The sequence below is a fragment of the Zosterops lateralis genome, assembly GCF_965231275.1.
Source record: "Zosterops lateralis genome assembly, chromosome: 1".
Lineage (NCBI taxonomy): Eukaryota > Metazoa > Chordata > Aves > Passeriformes > Zosteropidae > Zosterops > Zosterops lateralis.
Window position 1 is genome coordinate 13,995,996 of NC_139762.1, and position 19,938 is coordinate 14,015,933.

Sequence of the window (19,938 nt, forward strand, 5' to 3'; positions counted from 1 at the left end):
TGAGCCTTAGTATACAGTACTGTGTTAAAGCAGGATTTTATCAGTTAGAATTCTGGATTTGATGGATCAGTTTTCTGTATTCATACTTCCTATCTTCCCTTCTTCTTTCTTTGAAGCACAATAATTCCGTGTATTCAAATTTGGATTATTTGCTACTGATGGAAGTAGCAAAAACAACACTAAATAATAACAGATGCTTTCTTTCAAGTTCAGTCGTATCTAAGTCAAAATCCATCATTCATAGTCAATCTTGGACTTTTTTTCACATATTTGGAACTTAAAATATTTGGGAGTTCATGTCCACTGAAGCACTAATGGAAGCTGTTTATGAGTAACTTCAAAAAATCTTGGTTTATTTTTGGAGTGTTTAGAGGGTGCACATCAATAATTCTTTGTTTAGCCCACTGAGCATTGTGACTGTGTGTCTGAATCACTACAGCTTGTCTTGAATTAACTTTATAATCCTCTGGTTTTGAATAGGCGAGATATAACAGAGTAGAAAGATGTATTCCAGAATAAAAGTCAGAGAACTAGTTCTTCTCTTACCAGGAAAAGGTTTTGTTTGTATATTTAAATGGATACTTGCAAATTTGTTGGCCAGAGAACCATTAAACATTGAATAGTGTCCTAGGCATATAACTAAAATTAATTCCTCTGATGGAGAAATTTCTTTGTAATTTTAAATTATAGGAACTTAATTAATCCATATGTTCCTTAATTAACATATGGATTTCTATAAAAAGGTATAGTATTAGTTTAATTTTCAAAGTATTCCATACCTAATTACGAAAGAAGTAGATGGTCAGTAAAAGAAGGAAAATCAGTTCTTTTCTTTTTTTACGTATAAAAGCAAGGGAGTCAATAGCTGTAGTGATAATACAAGAACTATCTCTCAAAAACTGCAGAAAGAAAGATAAGTCAGTGTTACAACTGCTGTAATTTTGAAAAGGAAACAATATAGAATGCAAGAACAAAACAGCTCTCCTAAAATTCCTAAAAAATTTAAGCCTTCCAGGAATTCTACCCATCAATAAAAAGGAGAAAAGATAAACACAGAACCATCATCCTGTAGGACAATCATTCTTTTGGCTGTACCCTTTCACATGAAAGACATTAGTTTGAATTTTTCCTTGCTCAATGCAAGTGATTTAAGTGTACAATTATCTGATAGCTGTTTACAGATATTTATGTAATTAACAGCAGTTCATCTGATGATACAGTTCACAGCTGACAGTCATGCATCACCCAAAACCTCTATTTGGTTTTCCAGCTGGTGACCAACATTTCAGAGACATGAGATAAAGTCCATTTATCTGTTCAGCTTCATTTGTGCTCATTGTTTGAAAGAGAGGGAGCATGGGCAGGTGTTACTCCTCTGGCTCTGGGGTCATGTCATGGTTTTACATAGCATGCAAATCAAAGGTGCAGAGGAACCACCCATTTGTGGAGGTTCAGGCAACAGGAGTCATAGCTACTAAGCCAGCACTATACTGAAACACCTAGGTCACCTTCTCTGATAACTATTTTTCTTTAAACATTCCTTTAAGAACAGAATTACCCCAGACATGGCTCTCTTGTTTAATATTTTTTGAGTCATTAGTATGTTTTTGCATATTTAGTATGCACTATGTCAAAAATTTGGGGGTTTTATTTGTACATGGCTTTTGGAGTGCAGTTTTTTGGTGGCTCAGTATTAGCCTAAGAAAATACACACTGACTTTTGCCAGCCTTGATAGTTTTGCTGAGTGAAGAACTCATGAAGCTCATAGTTAGATGGATTTCTGTATACTTTACTTTAGGAACAAAGCCATTCCTCCATAAAGCATTGGGTTGTCTTGGGTTTTTTATTGATGGGGACCGTGATCCTTTAAAGGCTCATATATTAAACCTCCTACATTTGAAACTGACTGTACTTCTGCTCCTATGGTTGTCACTTCAGTGTATGTGTTGATCTTGCTTAGGTGAAGAAAGTAACACCACAGAGAAGAGGAGGCTGAAAAATGGGTACCAGAAACTGGTAATTAGCCACAGCAGTTCATTAATGTTTGTGTAGCCATCTCTGAATTGCCTTAGCCATTAGGTGGTTTTATTAGAGTCACCTGCAGTACATACAGAGTTGAATAAGTCAAGCTATTCAGCATATGAGTTTGTACACAGGGGAGTAACATTTGGAAAAAAAAGCAACTGCTGTGTAAATATGTAGGTCTGTGGGATTTCAGTCTTTACCATTTTGACAGTCTGCTTTTTCTGTCACCAAAAGCAAAACTGAACCTGTCCTAAAGAATGTCTCACATACCTGAAGGGATAGAAAGATTGACCACTTGGGATATTATTCAGTTAAATGAAGTATCTAAAAAGATGTTTTGTTACTGAAGAAAAGTTAGAACAGTAAAGACCACCTTCAGAATCATTCTCAAGAAAAACTTTTATTTCTCCTCATGTGTTTTATTACCTCTTGAATTGACCCAAACTGCCTTTATGGCTGAATAAAATGTGACAAGTCCTATAAAAGTTATTCATTCCTTATATTTAAAGAATAAGTAATAGCAACAAACACTATAAAAGTAACCCAAGCAGCACAGACAATGACAAGGCATTTGTATTTTTAATGCAAAGAGAAACAGAGAAATACTGAAGCAACCCGTTCACTATATCTCTGAGTTCCCATACTCAACCTCAGATGTCCTTGAGCCCTGACCAGCTTCCAACAGTAAGGCTGCAAATTGGATCTCTGATTAAAATCTGACTTTACTCCTCAAGGGAAATTACAAGATAAATTAAGGAAGCAGATGCAAACTCTTATTGGTCTTGATAATGTCTTGAAAAAACAGCATTTAACAAGAGAAAACAAAACTTCCAGTACCTGTGAGCAAACCTAATGAGGTGGGAGGAGGAGGAGGTGGCAGGGCAGAGAGGACACCTGCTGTGGGGAAACCTTTCACTTCTGGGGCTGGCTGAGTGCTGAATCTCTGCTCTGTCTCTGCAGGGGCACAGAGTGTCTCTGAAAGGGGGCTGATGCAATGTTAATATGCACACATGTGCCAGCAGCACCAGTTCCCTGTGCCAGGAGTTACTCTGCCAGCACCTGGGAGAGCAGGACAGTTTTCTGCAGGATGTGCAGCCAAAAGGGCAAATCCAAGCTGACCAAGTACCCTATCAGCAGCACTTGTCACTTTTCTGAGTTGCTTCATCAGACAACAACATGGTTTCCCTACTTTGTTATTGTTATTGTTATTCCTCAGGAAAGTCAAGTTTCCATAGGAAACTCAGCTGTGGAAAGCCGATTCTGCCAGAGGTCTGACAGCAGACCCCTCAGGCAGGAAGGCAGCACAGTGGGCCCAGTGGGAAGGAGCAGATGGATAGAAAGTCAACCTGCTCTCCAAAACTATTTAAATCTAAATGTTCCTTTGCTGTGGCTCTGTAAAGGCTATATAAAATAATGGAACATTTAATCAAAAAAGAGGAATCATAATGAAGTGCAAAAAGAAATGCCAAAAATTAAAAACAGATAGTCCTTTGTAAATGAAAATATACACCTGATAAAGGCTGAGGTAAATCTGCATCTACCCCTTGAAAGTTGTGAAGCCACACTACTAAGAAGGGAGTTCCATAGAACACCTAAATGGGTAAAAGTAGACTTTTTGATCCTGATTTTCAATTCTGGGGTCAAAGTTTCCTTTTATCACAGCAATAGGACATATTCTTTGTAAAGCTGTGTCCTTGATTCAGCTGAGGACTGTTACAGGATGAGAGCAGAGCTTTCTGATGGTACCTTCCCATCATGCAACTCATTAATTTTCAGATAAGCTGAAGTAAATAACTGACTTGTATGCAATACTCCACTGATTTCCCTGATGGTCTGTCTTGTATGTAATGTGCTGAGAATTCTGGTCACTTTAAGAGACCTCCAAACTTCTACCAATCACTAATTTATCTGAATATGAGTGTTCTTCTAACTGCCAAAAAAATTACAGTGGGTCTGGAAACAGATTCAAGCCAGGACTAGTATCATCCTAGCCCGTTAAAACTATACTGTTGGTAATAATTTTCATCCTTGTAGATTGATATACAAATGAGTTAGGGTAAGCATTAAGATAGACATTTTAGTAATCTGCCCAGAGATAAATTTCCCCAGGAAGGAAATATGCTTTAAAGAGTAAACATAGAGTCTTCGAGTTTATCTTCTCAGTGGAAAAGTTGGATAAAAACATTCATCATTTCATATATACATACATATATACATACATAAAATTTCAAACCTGTGAGATATACAGTACAAACATAAGGAACTAGAATTTAGGGCACGATTTTCTGTTAGAATGAAGGTTAGTGTTTGTGGTGTAGGTATGAAGTTATGAATACCCCAAAAATCAGCTGAGTTTTGTGTGGAGAACATGAAAGTCCAAGTGAGACTGAATAAGACAGAGGAAAGAAGTAATAAGAAATACACTTTCCAAAGTGCAAATACAAACAGGATTCAAAAATACATTTATTTTTCAGTCCTTTGTTGGGCATAGCATGTTTGTCATATGCTTAGTGTTTTATGGGACTGGTAAGTGTGAGTGCTCTGCTTGGAAGATCACTCACTTCAATTTAGCATGAGCTGACTGAATCTGAGTTCCAATGTATTGCTCCAGGTCTCATAAAAAATATGATGACCAAAACCAGAATTTTTATTTGGAAAATCTTTTAAACATTTATAGTCTTGCTTACTGATCAAACTAATAATCGCACCTTGTTAAAGGCTGTCAGAAAATAAATCCAGTCAGTTTAAATGCCAGCAACAGCACTGAAGTCTCCATTACTCACATGCTTGTTTGAACAACAAAGACTCTTACAGCAACAAATGAAACTACATTTCCTGGATCTGGCACTTTTTCATCCCACCAAATTAGTGATTCTCATCTGGATAGTTTCAGTCTTAGTTACCTGCTTCAAGATAACGAAGCAGGTAAATGTTCAAAATCTGCAATTCTTTTCTCTCCATTCCTGGCTCAATTGTACCTGCCATCTTTTGCTAAATTTCTAGTGGATTTTTAGCGCCTGGACTACGGCAGAAATTTTTGCTCCGTCTTTGAAATGGAAGTTTGCTCCATCTACCTGCAGCTCTGGTAGAGCTCTGCAGTTACCTGAGTCCCACATCAGCAAAGCTGACACAAGAGGAACAAGTATTCTAATGTTCCCTCTCTGACCTTTCTTGTTTTGCCTTGAAAGGGAATGAACCTTGGATGTAACTGAACGTGTTCCAGAACAGAGAGAGAATAGCAGTGGGATGAGCACCAATAAATAGAACACCCAGTATTCCCATCCTAGATTTAAAGATCAATTGCAGAAGACATGATATAGATTATATGGTATTTTATGGTACATTTTCGTGCAGGATATGGCTCAGATAATTTCAGATTCCCATTCAAGTCAAATATCAAATGTCTGAGGAAAAGTATCGAAAAATTATTTTTGTAAAAATGTGATTACATGCTGAAAGTGAGAGAGCATATGGAGTCTTATGCATGAAAACAAAGGCAAACAGAGCTCATACTAGATGCAATATTCATTCAGGGATCTTAAGGGAAAGAAATATTTCCATGCGCTTTATTTTCATGTCAGAATAGGTATGGTCCAGAAAGCAACTTGCCTTTTCAAAATTTCTGTTCATGTGTCGGTTTTAAGGTTGGAGTGAGGGGTTGTGTTTATCTTTGAACAGTAGAAAGCATATCTATAATGTCCAGAGGTAAAGGCGCCTAAAGCATGAATAATTGTGTGAGTGAGCAAAGTTGACTGTGGATAACAACTGGATGCAGGTCTAAATCAACAGGCAGCAAAACACCACAGGAGAAGGAAAGCAGAGGTATCTCAGTGTTGGAGTTGCTGCAAGCTACTCTAAGTTTGTGGTAAAAGCACAAAGGATAAAATAGAAATGTAAAATTAGTATAATTTAAGAAAATCTTATGTGTCTTGACCTGCAACTGACACTAGCTTTGAGTTGTGCCAAAGAATCAACTCTGACTCTTATGCTACCAAAATACTTTCTCCTCCAAACAATGGAATTATCTCCTCCCACACATACCAAGATTCTCTAGAAGTTCAATGTAACCCAGTACATACAAGGATTTGGGCAACATTCACTTCATATTTGCAAGTTGAAGTAATAACAAGGGAAAGAGCTCTCTTGAGGAAAGATACTAAATGTTTCCACCAGAAAAAGGAAAGAAAAAACCTAAAGATAACAACAAAAAATAGTGCAAAATGTGCCAAAAGGCTTAAAGGAGAAGTATACCCTGCAAAATCCTCTGCTCAGCCCAGTGCTCACTTGGGGGCCTTACCCACTAGGGTGCATTACTCATTTTTTAAGTGTTTTAAGTGCAAACTTCCTTGGCTTGTGGGTTTCTACACTGGATTTAGTCCTGTGCAGTTCTTATTTTAAACCCTGACTGAGATCACAGATGACCCTGGGAGGTTTGTTCCCAAGGAACGTTCCTGACTAAGGTCATTTGACATCCTGAGCACACCAAGCACCAGAATGCCCTGGTGTTACCAAGCAGGAGATTGTAAAAGTGAAATGAAGGTTCTCAAATTCAAGATATTGCCTATAATTTTTTTGCTCTACTGCTTATTAAGGCCTACATTAAGGCAGCATGCCTTTCCAGAAGATGTGTTACAGCTCCACAGGAAACTTCCCACCAGGGAAATATTAGTGATAAAGAGCCTATGTGCAACATTATACAATGGCATAGACTGTGTGTCATCCAGTTTTCTTTCTGACTTAAGAACAAGCGAATTTAGGACTTCATTGACATGGAAGACCAAAACTGAACTTCTGAATGGATTTTATAAAATTTCACCAAAGATATGTCTGTATAATTAATAATATTCTCATAGTAAATGTAATTTAAATAATAAGGCATGTAATAATTTAAAAGAGCATATGTTCTGCTTTGACCTTGATGCTTAATTTACCAATTTGGTTTTCAAATGTCACATGCTTTCTAATGGCTTCATAGGAATTCAAATCCATTTAGAATATACTTTGGAACTTGAAAATAAAAAAATCCTAATATAAATTAATTAAGGAAAAAAGTAAATGTTCACTCAGAGCATTGTGTTAAGCATATAGATGAGTCATTAAAGCAAAAAAGGAGAAAATAATTGAGTGGGGTTTTGTTTTTTTTTATTATTAATCACTCACCCATGGATCTGCATGTGTCTACTAGACTTTGGAATTTATGGTGTTAATGTGACCATAAGTGGTGATTTAAAGCACAACTATTTTTATTCTCCACCATGCATTCCAAGACGGGGATTTTCCCCGTCACTAAGCTTCAGCTGAAGGAACCACCAGATAACATTTCTCTCGGCCTTCAGAACTGCCATCATATCACATATTTGTTTGAAATAGGTAATGCTCACTTCATCCTCTAACTCATATTCCACAAAACTCTCTTTTCCACAATATTTCTAATCTACTACTTCAGAGTTTTGTGCATCTGCAAACCTCCACACTGGAGGAGACACTCAAAGCAAAACTAATTCCAAGAATATTTTTTATCAGTCACTACATTTTTCTGCTCAAAATTTAAAAAAAAAACTCCCCATACAGACATCTGCATGTCAGCCTAGAAACAGTGAAAACTTTTTTTGCTCTCTTACCCACATTTAATGAATTTAAAACTGACTGTTCTGTTGGCAAAGGAGAGGAAGGGGGATGGGTGTCCCTCCAGCTGTTTGCAGCAATCCTGGCGCAGAGAGAGGCTCACATCCAACTGCTGCAGGCTGGAACAGTCACACTGAGGGCAGTGAAGTAACCCTGCAGCAGGTCGAGCTCCCTACTGTCCCTGATTTTTTCTCATCAACAATCTTCATTGTTTGTCCTCTGTTTTGGGGTCTCTCTTCAGTAAGTAGGCAAGTTTGGAAATGGTGAAAAAATTTCAATTTTTAAAGCAATAGCTGAATTGTTCAATGCCTCCTTCAACTCCTTTCCCTCATTCACAGTTCCCTGCTCATATTTTTACAGGTTTTGCATATTTTCTAGCTTTTTTGCCACTTTCATTCTTTGTCCTGTCACTTCCATGCATTTTAATTTCACATCCAGGTTTCGTATTGTGAAATGCATTTGAGAAGGTTTGGAGGCAAGCAAGTCTTAAAAAAATGAGCAGTGAGTGACAGGGTGTATTGACTTCCCTAGATTTACATTTCCCTCAGCATTCACAGAAGTTTAATTGATTTGTGGACCTTGTGAGCTTTCTCCTTCCACAAAAATAATTGTGCATGCAGTCCAATTACACCAAGGCAATTAAGAATTACAATTTGACTTAGGAATAATAATAGAATTCAAGACAAAAAACAATCTTCTTTTTCTGGTCTGTTTCATTTCTAAAAGAGGTCAGAGCCAACACTTCCACCAAATTCAAGAGGAAGGCTTTATTGTCAGGCAAACACAGTTAAGATACATAAACCAGACATATACAGTCAAAATACAGGGACTATGTTTAAGGCCAAATTTGGTAACTGATCACAATGAATCACTGTTTCTAACTGAGGGCAGAGGTGTTCCGTACAGGACTTTTTCTTTATTTAAGACTTCAGTAAGCGTTGCTGAGTTTATCAAGCCCTACTTTCTTGTTTTGTGTACAGAGTACCTCATGCAGTGGACTACTGCTCCATATCTGAGACTGTATGGCAGGTTTGCAGCACAAAGACAAAACAAAACCAAAAAAAAAAAAAATCCAGTATGATTAAATCCTTTCATCTGGCATCTTTCTCCACAGTACTGCTATTGTTTATGCAAAAATTACGCTTTTGAGACAAAACTAAGGCCATCTTTCTAAAATCTTAATGTCGAAGTATTTTAGAACACCTGAGCACAGCTGGTGGCATAGTCCTGAAAATTAGAAGATAGAAAAACAAACCAAACAAAATCCAAGAAAAATATTGAGCTGGATTTCAGTTTAGTTGAAAAAACCTTCAGGGTTTGGAAGCATCCTCTGCAGAGAAGAGCAGAGAACCTAAAGCTTCTATGTGTGTCCAAGCAAAAAGAAAGAACCCACTGTTGCTCATACACTGTGAGCTGAAGGGTGCCAAGGGTTGGGAACACTGTTCAGTCCCTTGGAAGAAACAGCCTGAGAGTGGCCACACAAGAGCCAACAGGACTGTCACTCTCCAGCACAGCGAACAAGGCAAGGGAAAACAGCAAAGGGATCAGCCCCAGGTCTGGCTGTAACTGCAATTATTAAAAACTCTGTATTCCAAAGCAGAACTGTGGTAAATGATCAGCAGGAGCAGGGACTGACTGCACACAGAATTATTAATATTTTAATGTGTAAGGAGTCCAAGGAAGGTTCTCTAACTCTGCTAACCTCAGCCACTTCTTATGGCTGATAATACCAGGGACACAAAATGCAGGGAAGTAGTTAAGGAATTGCTCCCACAAGGCCAAATCTACACACATTTGCCCTATTCGTTTGTACAAAACTTGCTTTCAAGGTGAAAGTTCTCCCAAGGCAACCCTCTCGTTCTCTTGGTAGATCCCACATAACCACAGGCTCTTGAATCTCTCTAGGGGAGGTTTTGTGAGGTACAAATGCGAGTTACATGCCCAATTCGCATTATCTCTCAAAGACAATTACATGCTAAACTGCCCTCTGCGCCTTTTATAACCTCTTTTAGAGTCAGATGTTCCTGATTACAGAGATTATCTGCAAAAGGTTTCACAACAGCAGTACTTTGAGGTACTTCTTTAAAATGCTATTGGAAGGTTTGACAGCATACACAAAATATAGAGTAATAATTATGTAGTCTATGGATCGTTTTAAGAAGCTGACATTTACATGCTAAAATAAGATACATTTTTAAGGAAGCATACCCTCAGTCTAAAATATATGCAATTGTGGTTTATTCTGTTGTTCCAGTGAATTAAAACATTCATTCCTCAAAACACAGATGAGATATAATCTGGGGGGTTGATGACTTTTTGCAACATCTCAGAAGACTGAGGGGAAGATGCTGTAAACTAGTTTGCAATAAATGGAGTTTGCAGTAGAAAATTATGTGCACTATGTGGTAAAGGGTTACTGTCACTCTCAGCTCTGGTCTTGCTTTATTTTGTTTTTCCTAGTCTAGCTGGCTGTAAATCTTTGAAATTGCATAATGCCAATTAAGAAAAATAAAGAGCAAATTGAGATACCAGTATTCATACAGGAATGCTGTTGGCTGAGGCCCCAGATACTTTTTATGTCTCCAGTGATTTGCCTGTAACTGTTCCAGGAAGTTTGGGAAAAGTTTTGCATTGACATCGTGCTGCAAGTGCTGGAAAAGCTTTACCCTGGGAAAGACTTGAAGCCTAGTTCAGTGTCCTGGGTAGCCTATCCTATGACTTCTGTGGACAGTCTCAAGGTTAATGAATTTAGCAGAACTCCAACCATTCTCCCCATATCCACTTTTCAGAGTAGTTTTACTGCTCTGAAAGTAGTAAAGGGAGAGTTTAAGAATTGTTTCTCTTTAGTGTTAGTTTTTCTCCTCATTTCTCTCTTCTCAGAGTCTCGGAATTTTACTTTTCATTTAGGTTTTTTTCCTCTCAATGCTCCTATGAACTTCTTAAAGGGAAAGAAAATATAACCTTGGGTTTTTTTTAAAAAAAAGGAAATAAAACAAAAGAACCAAACAAATTAACAAAAACAAACAATAAAATTTTCATTTCTACTGTCGTTTATTCTCACTTCCAAAAGCAGAAGATTAAGGATTACTCTCCTCTTCCTAATTCATTGGCTTGAGACTTTTTTTCTTTTTACAAATGAAAAAAAATATTTTATAAAGACAAAAATATAAAGTAATTCTTTAGAACAGCAAAGATAGTGGGCCATTTAAGTTTTGGTTGAAGATGGTGGCCACTGTAGGAGGACAAGTCATCTTAAGAGTTGTCTTCTGAGGTGGGGAGAAAGCATTCAATGTGTGCTAGGTTCAGTACTCAATCCATAGCAGAAGATTCAGTGGAATTGCTCTTCTGAGTGGTGTTTTGTTTCCTGGGAATTATTGCATTTACTTTCCATTGTCAGAATGGTCGGGCTCTTCTGACCTAGGCTGACCCAGAAGCTGGGTGACCCAGTCTGCACAGAGTTATCAAAGACCTGGGAGCTCACTGCTCTTCCCTAGATGCCTTCTCTGACTACAGTTTGAACCAGAAACCTTATTCTTAGATTACTAAAGTTAGTTTTAAAAAAGGTCAGGTAAATAAACTCTAATAATTTTAATGCTCTCCGTTTCCAACTTAAACCTGACAATACAAAAGATGTGTAAAAGCAGTAAAAAGATTGTGGGAAGCAGAAATCTCTTTTCTAATAAAGGTTGGGGACAAAAAAAACCAAACATAATGACCTTGAAAGCTCACAAGAAATTAACTGCTATGGCAATTAGTTCTAAATATGCCAAATTTTTAAACTTTGTATTCTTGTAGTACATTTTCTTCATAATTATGTTGTATAGGAAAATTGTTTTTATAACTTCTCACATTTGGCCAGTTCAAACCCCAATGTCTCATTTTATTTGCTGATATTTTACAGACAAGGGCAAGTAACATCACAGAAACAATGCTGACTGTGTGTACTTGTTGCTTTTAATAAAACTGTCAAGTACTAAAACCCTGAGAGTGCATAGGCATATTTATAGATTGTTTCTCTCCAAATGGATAGGAAGAATTATTTTTAAAGCCACATTCACAAGTATAAAGTTTAGGGGGAAAAATCAACTCATTACAAAAAATATTATAGAAAAATTAAGACAACATTGGACAAAGATAGAAAAGGACAAACTATTGAATTAATCCCAGAGAAATTATTCATTCAAAAATTATTTAAAGTAAGCCTTTTAAAGTATATTCTTTTAAAAATGTGATTCTAAGCAAGAAAAGCAAGAAATTAACTATTAGAAACTGTTTTGTTTCCTCTTGATTGTGGTGTAGCTTCCTACTGATGTATCAACATTATTCATCACATCTACTATTAACATTTCAGAGTATATAAAAGCCCCCACTGGACTGCAAAAATACAGGCAACTTTATTTCTATGTATACAGGTAAATAAAAAAAATCAGATATAGACAAGTTATGTCCAATATATTAAGTGCAAGATCTTGGATCTAGTAGCAAATCACTTTGAGAGGTACTGACTACAAAAATCTCAGGGAATTTAGCCAGGAAGAGAATCCAGACATTAGATTTGCAAAAGTATTTAGGCCATCTATTCACAACAGCTATTTTAGTGGAAGTTGGATGCTTAAATACATTTAAGGATATGGCTATAAAACTGCAAGAGCAGATTAAGTCTTGCAGTTCTTAAACTTGCAAAAATAGCTGGTCCTAATTAGTTAGTCAGATTTAGTATGTAAGTCTGCAGTGGTAGCAATACTTTTGGGCACTTTTTAGTGGATGTGCAGAAGCCATCATGTTAAGTAAGCATTACCTGAAGCTGAAAGTGTCAAAGAAAGGGCATCTCAGTCCCACCATTTTAATCTAATTTAGTCCATTGCCTCAGATAAGATTTTAAGTTTTGTGTAATATCTTAGAGTGAGAAACCCAAGTGAAATTAGCTTCTTACCTTCACATAAAGAGTTATCTTCCTCATTTATCAAATCTGAAGGTCACATCTACAGTACTATCCTTTCACACAGCTAGTAAGCCCAGGCATCAGAACCATAAGATGTTTCTGTGCTCTATGTCATCTTCACAAATGCTAACAGAGTTGAAACCATCTGCTTCACTGTGGTTCTTCTACAAGGACAACTACTACGTCTAGATGTCCTTCCTTTTGATATTGAGGACAATGAGAAGGTTAAAATGCTCTCTTCCTCAAGGCTGAAAATTCTCATAGGACACTTCAGCTTTAAGGGTAGAAATAATCTGGCTCAATTTAGATGGCAACACAATTAATCATTTCCCTTGACAGTCAATGGAGATCTATTCAGTGTGGACAGTGGAGTTCAGGTTGTGATTCATTTCATCCTGAAGTACACACTTAAAATAGGTCAGTGAAACTGTGCCCTAATAAGGCCTGTTTCTCTTCATGGACTAAAAATGGAGCCTAAGATGATGAACTCAACTGAAGATACCTGAAGTAAAAACTAATCCATGCCTGTACTATGCAGTACAACCTTTGTGGAGGCAGTCTATCATACCCAGTACCCTTTTTTCTACAGAACAGGATGCAGAAAATTAATTCTCAATTATAAATATTTTTAAGCTGAGACTCCTGCTGATTCGCCTGTAAAATAAATTTATTATATCTATTTTAAGGTTACAGTAAACATCAGTGTAAACAGAATCTAAAGAATCAAGGTCTTCAAAGAAAAAAAAAAGAAGTAAAAATTAGACATGGGATTTCAAAAGCAAAGGGATTTGAATGTCTAATGAAACTGAGTAAGCATATCTCTTGGGTTTCTTTGGAAGCCTAAATATTAGTAAAGGGAAAATATGATCAAGAAATTGTTGCCATTTCTTACCATTTCTATATTGAAGAGGGAATGTAGAAAAGAATAGCTTGTTCTCTTTCGGCAAATAGGTTAATGTAAAGTTGTTATTCTTTCATTCCATCATATTTTATGACTGGAGAAAGAAGAACATTCCAGTAGTCATATTCTATTCACTTTAGCTTTTTTCAGAGCATATGAATCCACATTTATGCAACCTCCGACCACTGATTCTGAAAAGTAAAACTCACAGGAATCCTGTGAGCATAGCAGTTTTTCAAAAGGACCATTTAAAACCTTAAAAATAATTGCTTGTGTTACACTCCAAATACACAATATTAAGCTCTGTCCATTAAGAAGTTTCTAAAGAGATTTTGAGAGGAAGACTTATAATGAATACCTTGACTAATAAAAAACCCAAAACATATGTATTTATCTTTACATTAGCCTGTCTCTTTCAGCAGGAAACATTATAGAACTGCGATTACCAGGCACTGAGGGTTTTTTAACATGTAAAATAAAGAAGAGAGGGGATAAGCTGTAGTGAGGAAAATGCAAGCATTGTACAACTCACCAGACCTCCTGTCCCAGAGAGATTTATTTATTGGAAATTATGGCAAGAGGAAAAAGAGTAAATAACTTTAAGTCCCTAGTTATTATGTCATATGTAGCCCCACAGTACAATACTGTCACAATCTGCTGTTTTGTAAACTGAGCTTTCAAACACTTGTTATTTTAAAGCTGCAGCTTTTCAAGGTCCTCTGACAGCCAGTGGTCTCAGCTCTCAGCCTGATTCATGGCTGGCTCTGAGACAGAGGAAGTTCGTGTCTGCTATAATCTAAACACTTTGCAAATGGAGCATTGGAACAGTGGTGAAAGAAGAAAATAACCTAAACCCTATAACCCAGACAAGAATCCTGCAAAGCTTCTGGGGAGAAGAGAAAGGAAATAAGTACAACAGCATAGTCTGCAAGATCAGCAAATGTATTCACATGATTTTATTTCAAAAAACTCACAGAGTTTCAGGCAAGGAGAGGTTGATTTTAAGCCACTTAGCTGAAAAGCAGTGAGAATTAGTCTCTGTCAAAAATATGGAAACAATGTCCCAGACGTGTACTTCTGCAACATCTGTATTTTCCATTTCAGGAGTAAATACAAAAAGGTTGGTTGTAGGAGGATTTATCCTTCTCCTCTCCCTCTCACCCCTGAGAGCTGTGTCTCACCCTTAAATTCAGAGCAGTAAAGGATTATATAGCATAAAGAGATGTGGATAATTTCCACTGCACTGAATTTGAGATCCACTGTTCCAGAGGTACCATGCAGACAGTAAAGGGAAGATGTACTCCTGGACTGTGGTAAAACACCTCTATGATACTGTGATAATGAAATCAAGACATTTTAGACTGCTTAGTCTTTCTTAAAAGAAACAAAAGTTCAAATCCAGGGAGAAGCATTTTAAAAGCTCCCTAGTCAATTAACCAAAACCATGTTTATGATATAATATTAGCTTAGAATTCATTTTCCATTTTGCCCTTATACAATTTTTGAGCATTTGCAGTCTTTGTTTCCAGTACACATCTGTTTGTTACCAGTCTAAGCAACCAACCGACAACCATCCATAGACCAACCCACAACAAAATCCTCTGCTAGGATATAAAAAAGGCCCTTTATCTCTCCCTTTGCAGCCTGGTCTGACCAAATGTAAAAGTTTCTTATTTTGATCACCTGTATGGACATATAGGTAGCCCCAGGATAGCGTTCTAGCTACAAGATTCTCTCAACTGTCAGGAAAAAATATGTTTCTGGATGAACACTTGGTAATTCTGTCCTACCAGTCCTCATTGCAGCATAAATCAAATGTATTTTTGCAGTTCGTGTCTGGTGAGTTACAGCTCGCTTTTTAGCATTCATTTTGTAGACAGTAACACAATACAGCAGGAATTGTTGCAAAAAGGGAAGAATTTGTGAGAAGTATAATTTGTATACATTCTGTGCAGAAAGACACCATGCTGAAGATTTTGGCAACTTACTTGAAATATTTATAGCAGCCATAATGCTTGGCTTTCAAAAAAATGATTTATGGACAGCTGGAATTTACACACATTGCTTGGAATCTGTGGAAGAATCTATAGAATGGTTCATGTCCTTCAGAAAGCTGGCTCCCTAAAAGCAGAGCTATGGAGATTGCAGAAAGTACACTCACAAAGCATCTGCAAGCTAGTGCCAGCATTCTTGCCTTTGTCATCAAGAAATGGAAAGGCTTTTTTAGTTAAACTGAAGTAATTAAATCTCCCAGCTTTCATTAAAAGGATAGAACTGTCTGCTGTTGGTCCGAAGAAGTGCACCGAGGGAATGTAAATTTTAATTTCATGGTGCATGTTAAATTATTGCCATCTAAGCTGCCTGCCAATACTACATGAAATGCCACCACATTTTAATAATTGTCCTTTTGTTTTAGGTGGAAATACCACATGTGTTATGATTTGGAAGTTTTTATGTGCAATTAGAGCCTGAGAACTGCAGCAGCATTAGCGCATTCAGTCCACCTAATTGGACTAAGAAGAAACTGAAATGGTTTGTGTCCTTTTGAGTGTCTGTGTTTATGCATGCATGCACAAAAAGTGAAACTTTTTTACTCCTTCATCCTCTGATAAAATACAAAAATTTCTTGCAGTTCAAATTCAAGATACATCTGGGTGTTCTAAATTAATCTCAAGACAATTGTTGGAATGCATGTAAATACAAACTTGCCCTTCTGAATCCCAGAATTCTTTCCTTGCATTTTCTTTTTTATCTCTTAACATGGATTTTTTTTTCGATTACCTGCCTTTACAATGCACTGGATGAGAATTTTCAAATTCCCAAACTTTTCAAATCAGAGACATTCTAACTATTGTGGAAAGAAATGCTAACTTTTCTTTCAGAAGTGCAGAACTTACAACAAATTTTACAATGTTCATTAGATTACATTGTTGTAAGTGGTATTAACAATAAAAACCAAATGGAGATGTTTTCACTACAAATAGTTTTGAAGGGCATTATAAACTTATACAGAAAAAAAAATGGAAAAAAAGTAATAGGTGAATCTCAAATCCTTATGAAACCATCAACTTCTGCTTAGGCATTTCCATGTTGTGTTGTCTGGCTTTCTATAAAGGCTTTTAGGTAATACTGCACTGGCATTTCTATATGGCCAGTGTCTCACTGGCTCTGCAAGGTCCCTCACCTTGCTAAGAAACCAGTTGGTGGTTTTGTGTCATTTGTTCTTGAATAAGCTAGTTCACTGTTCTCTCTGGCCTGACAAAATTAACACTGGCCCAAGTGCCAATGAGGCAAAATCTAGAAAGACAGAGAAATGCCACTAACCTTACTCTTCCCTGACTTTACAATTTCTGTCCAAAAATTGAGCTAAGAATTGCAAATCCAACCAATGTTATGTTTCCAAGTTCTGTTTCAGTACATAAGCTTCTACTAGAACCCATAGGTAGATGTCCAGAGATTTAAGGGCTCACCTACCCTTATGAGTCAGACCTTTCTTCAAGTAGAAATGGAAGTTCTGAGATTTTCTTTTCCTTTTTTCCCCTCTTAGTGAACAGAAAATTGCCCAGGCTTGAGAAAGTAGGGTTTGAAGGAGTTTTTCCTTCTGAAAAAGCCTGAGACTTATATCTCTATTAAGTCCATCTGATTCTGGGAGAATATCCACTTTGTTTCCCTTTGCAGATTTAACTATACAGTGAGACACCAGTAGAAGCTGAAATATAGAGATTTGGAGAGTCCTCTCACAGAACAGAGGAGATTATCTTACTACAAAGCTATTGGGAAAACACTGAGGTTCCACAGTCCTGTCTTCCAAAGGGATGTAGATATGGACAGTTCTGTGCATGCCTAGAATATCATTTTTGGAGAAATTTAATGACAGAAAATTAAAATTTGATGGGATTGGCTAGCTGAAACTAGGGAGGAGTCTTAAAGATCAGGAAGACTCCAACAAAATTCTATCTTACTGAGACATCTGAGATGTTTACAAGTATCCAAGATTTATGTCTTAACCAAAATTGTCTTACTAAGAGAGCATTGTACTAATCCCTGTATTTGCTGAGGTGAATAAACTTGTTATCTCCTGACTTACCATTCTCCAGGATTCTGCTGACCACACAGAGATGCCCACTCTCTGGCAAGCCAGACATTTCTCCATGCTCTTGTTAAGTATCATGATGATACAGTCACCTAAACTTGTATTTCTAGTGCTATTTGAAGCATATACAAAGTTGGAAGAGAGAACAAAGGATTCTCTCTGATACTCCCAGGTGTGACAGCTGAAGGAAAATCAGGTGTCCTATGACATTTCATGGTCCTGTGTTTCACCAATCCATCTGAACTCTGGATGGGAACAAATGCATGTATAGATGGCATAGAGGGACACAGCTAAGTTTTGGCTTTAATCAATAGTAGTGAATTCTATACAATCCACGGCAATGAGTCCTGCCCAAAAGTGTCTCTGAAACTAGGACATAGCCCAGTGGAGACCCTTGGGATCCACCTAAGAGATCCTTCTTCACTTACACTATTCTGTGCTGCTTGTGATTCAGTAACTGCAGATAGGAGAGAATAAAATCTCAAGGCAAGATAGTTGTTAACTTTTTCTTTTCCAACAATTCAAGAACAAGATGATAATGGTATTGGTTCTTAAGGTTTTATTCAAATAAATTATCTTTTGAGGTTTGAATGTTTTGGAACAAGCATTAACTATGATTTCACATGTATAGCCTGAAAATATGTGTAATTATCATGCATATCAAGGTTTACTGGTGAAGATCTAATACTGTAAACAACTCTTGTTTACACAAAAAGACAATTGGATCTTCTTTTGTCTTAGAGTTTACATGGTTAGAGACTTAGATCATTATTTTTGAAATGTGATGATGGGAAGACACACTAAGTACCCTTGTGAAGTTTTTACAATGAATTCTGTAAATAAAGACCACAACAGAAATGGACAGTGTCTCCAAAGAAACAATTATCATGTACTGTGTCTGAATAATGACTCACAATATTTTATCATCATCTGTTTACATAATAAGTCATAATGACATTTCAAAATATGGTGTATTCATTTTTTATGATTGTCTTAAATGTGCAGAAGGGAATTGCCATAGCCTAGCATCATAAACTTTGTAAACCTTTCTTGGAGACTGCTTTTTTATCCCCATCCTCTTCTGCTCAAACAAAAGTGTGAAGGAAACAGAGCACACAAATAAAACAGCTTTAAAATAGTCCCATGTGTCTGGCTAAAACAAAAGACAGGAAATTCTTAAAAGAATGGTTATAAACTGAAAAATGCCTATAAACATGGCTTCCTAGTGTCCTGGGTTTATGTATCCATAATTATTTCACTATCAATATTTTCTTTGTTTATATGTGCACAAATAGCACTAAGTCGAAGTGCCAAGACCACATTCTTACTCTGAGATGGGGAGCACAAGTCCTGCTGCTGTTGGCTTCTACTTAGCCTAAAAGATGGAACTGAATGAAGTCCGTAGATTTCAGCTCCTGGAAGTTTTATATGATGCATTGTTTTTAATCTTTAACCATAGTCCACTGTGGAGACTAAGGTTTTGATTCAGGATTTAAGAATTACATCGCAAATCTCAATTAACTCCTGAAATGTCAGGAGGACAAAACACACTGCAGTTACAGCAGAAGTGCTCAGCACCGTCCAAGGGATTCAACAAGAGACCTTGCTGCTCACAGGAAGATCTAGAAAGGCGCCATGGGGCCCATAGACCCAAACAGTGCAACATCTGCCTAGACTTCAGGCACTGTCACCTGCAATTCAAACCCAAGATTAGATATTTGTTACAAGAAATATATGACAGCTTAGGGCAGTAATTCAAAGTAAATGGAAAGAAATATTTAACTCTATCTCACAACACTGAAACTCAAATGATGTCATCATCCTATGAAATTTAGGCACTCAATGTCAAAGCTGAAAGCTGTGGCTGTTCCATCCAGATAGGATCCATAGACCATGAGAGCAATTTTTCAAATGTTCAAGCTTTCTGTAAAACTGACAAAAATGAGATGTTAACAACATTTCGTAAGATTATTGCTAATTCTACCATTTAATGAAAAATAGACAGAAAAGTTCTGTGAAGTAAGGCCAGCTTGCTCTATATAGTTTCTCTCCTCCCATCTGTCTCCATGACTCTTAGTCCCATGCAGCTGAACACCACCTGCCCAGCTACATAGCTGAGGCCAGGACCCTGTGGGTAAGGCCTCCTTCCTCAGAAATGAGATGTGTAAATGCCTGACATCAAAGCAAATGGAGGGAGGGGGACAAGGGGGAAAGTCTTTCTGAAAAATTCACATTTTTATTGGAGTTTATTCATAGAATTACTCTGGTTGGAAGGGCCCCAACTCACCTTGTTGCTCAAAGCCTCATTCAACCTGACTTTAAACACTTTCAATGAGGAAGTATCCACAAAA

General features: G+C 37.1%; 1 long non-coding RNA gene across 1 annotated transcript in view; it reads right to left on the reverse strand.

Moving 5' to 3' along the window:
• LOC310914393 overlaps positions 1-12,703 on the reverse strand; it is a 68,712-nt gene extending 56,009 nt beyond the window's left edge. Inside the window, exon 1 of the long non-coding RNA XR_014591023.1 lies at positions 12,585-12,703. This is a non-coding gene — a long non-coding RNA (uncharacterized lncRNA). The remainder of the gene's footprint in view (positions 1-12,584) is intronic.
• Positions 12,704-19,938: the final 7,235 nt, after the last annotated feature.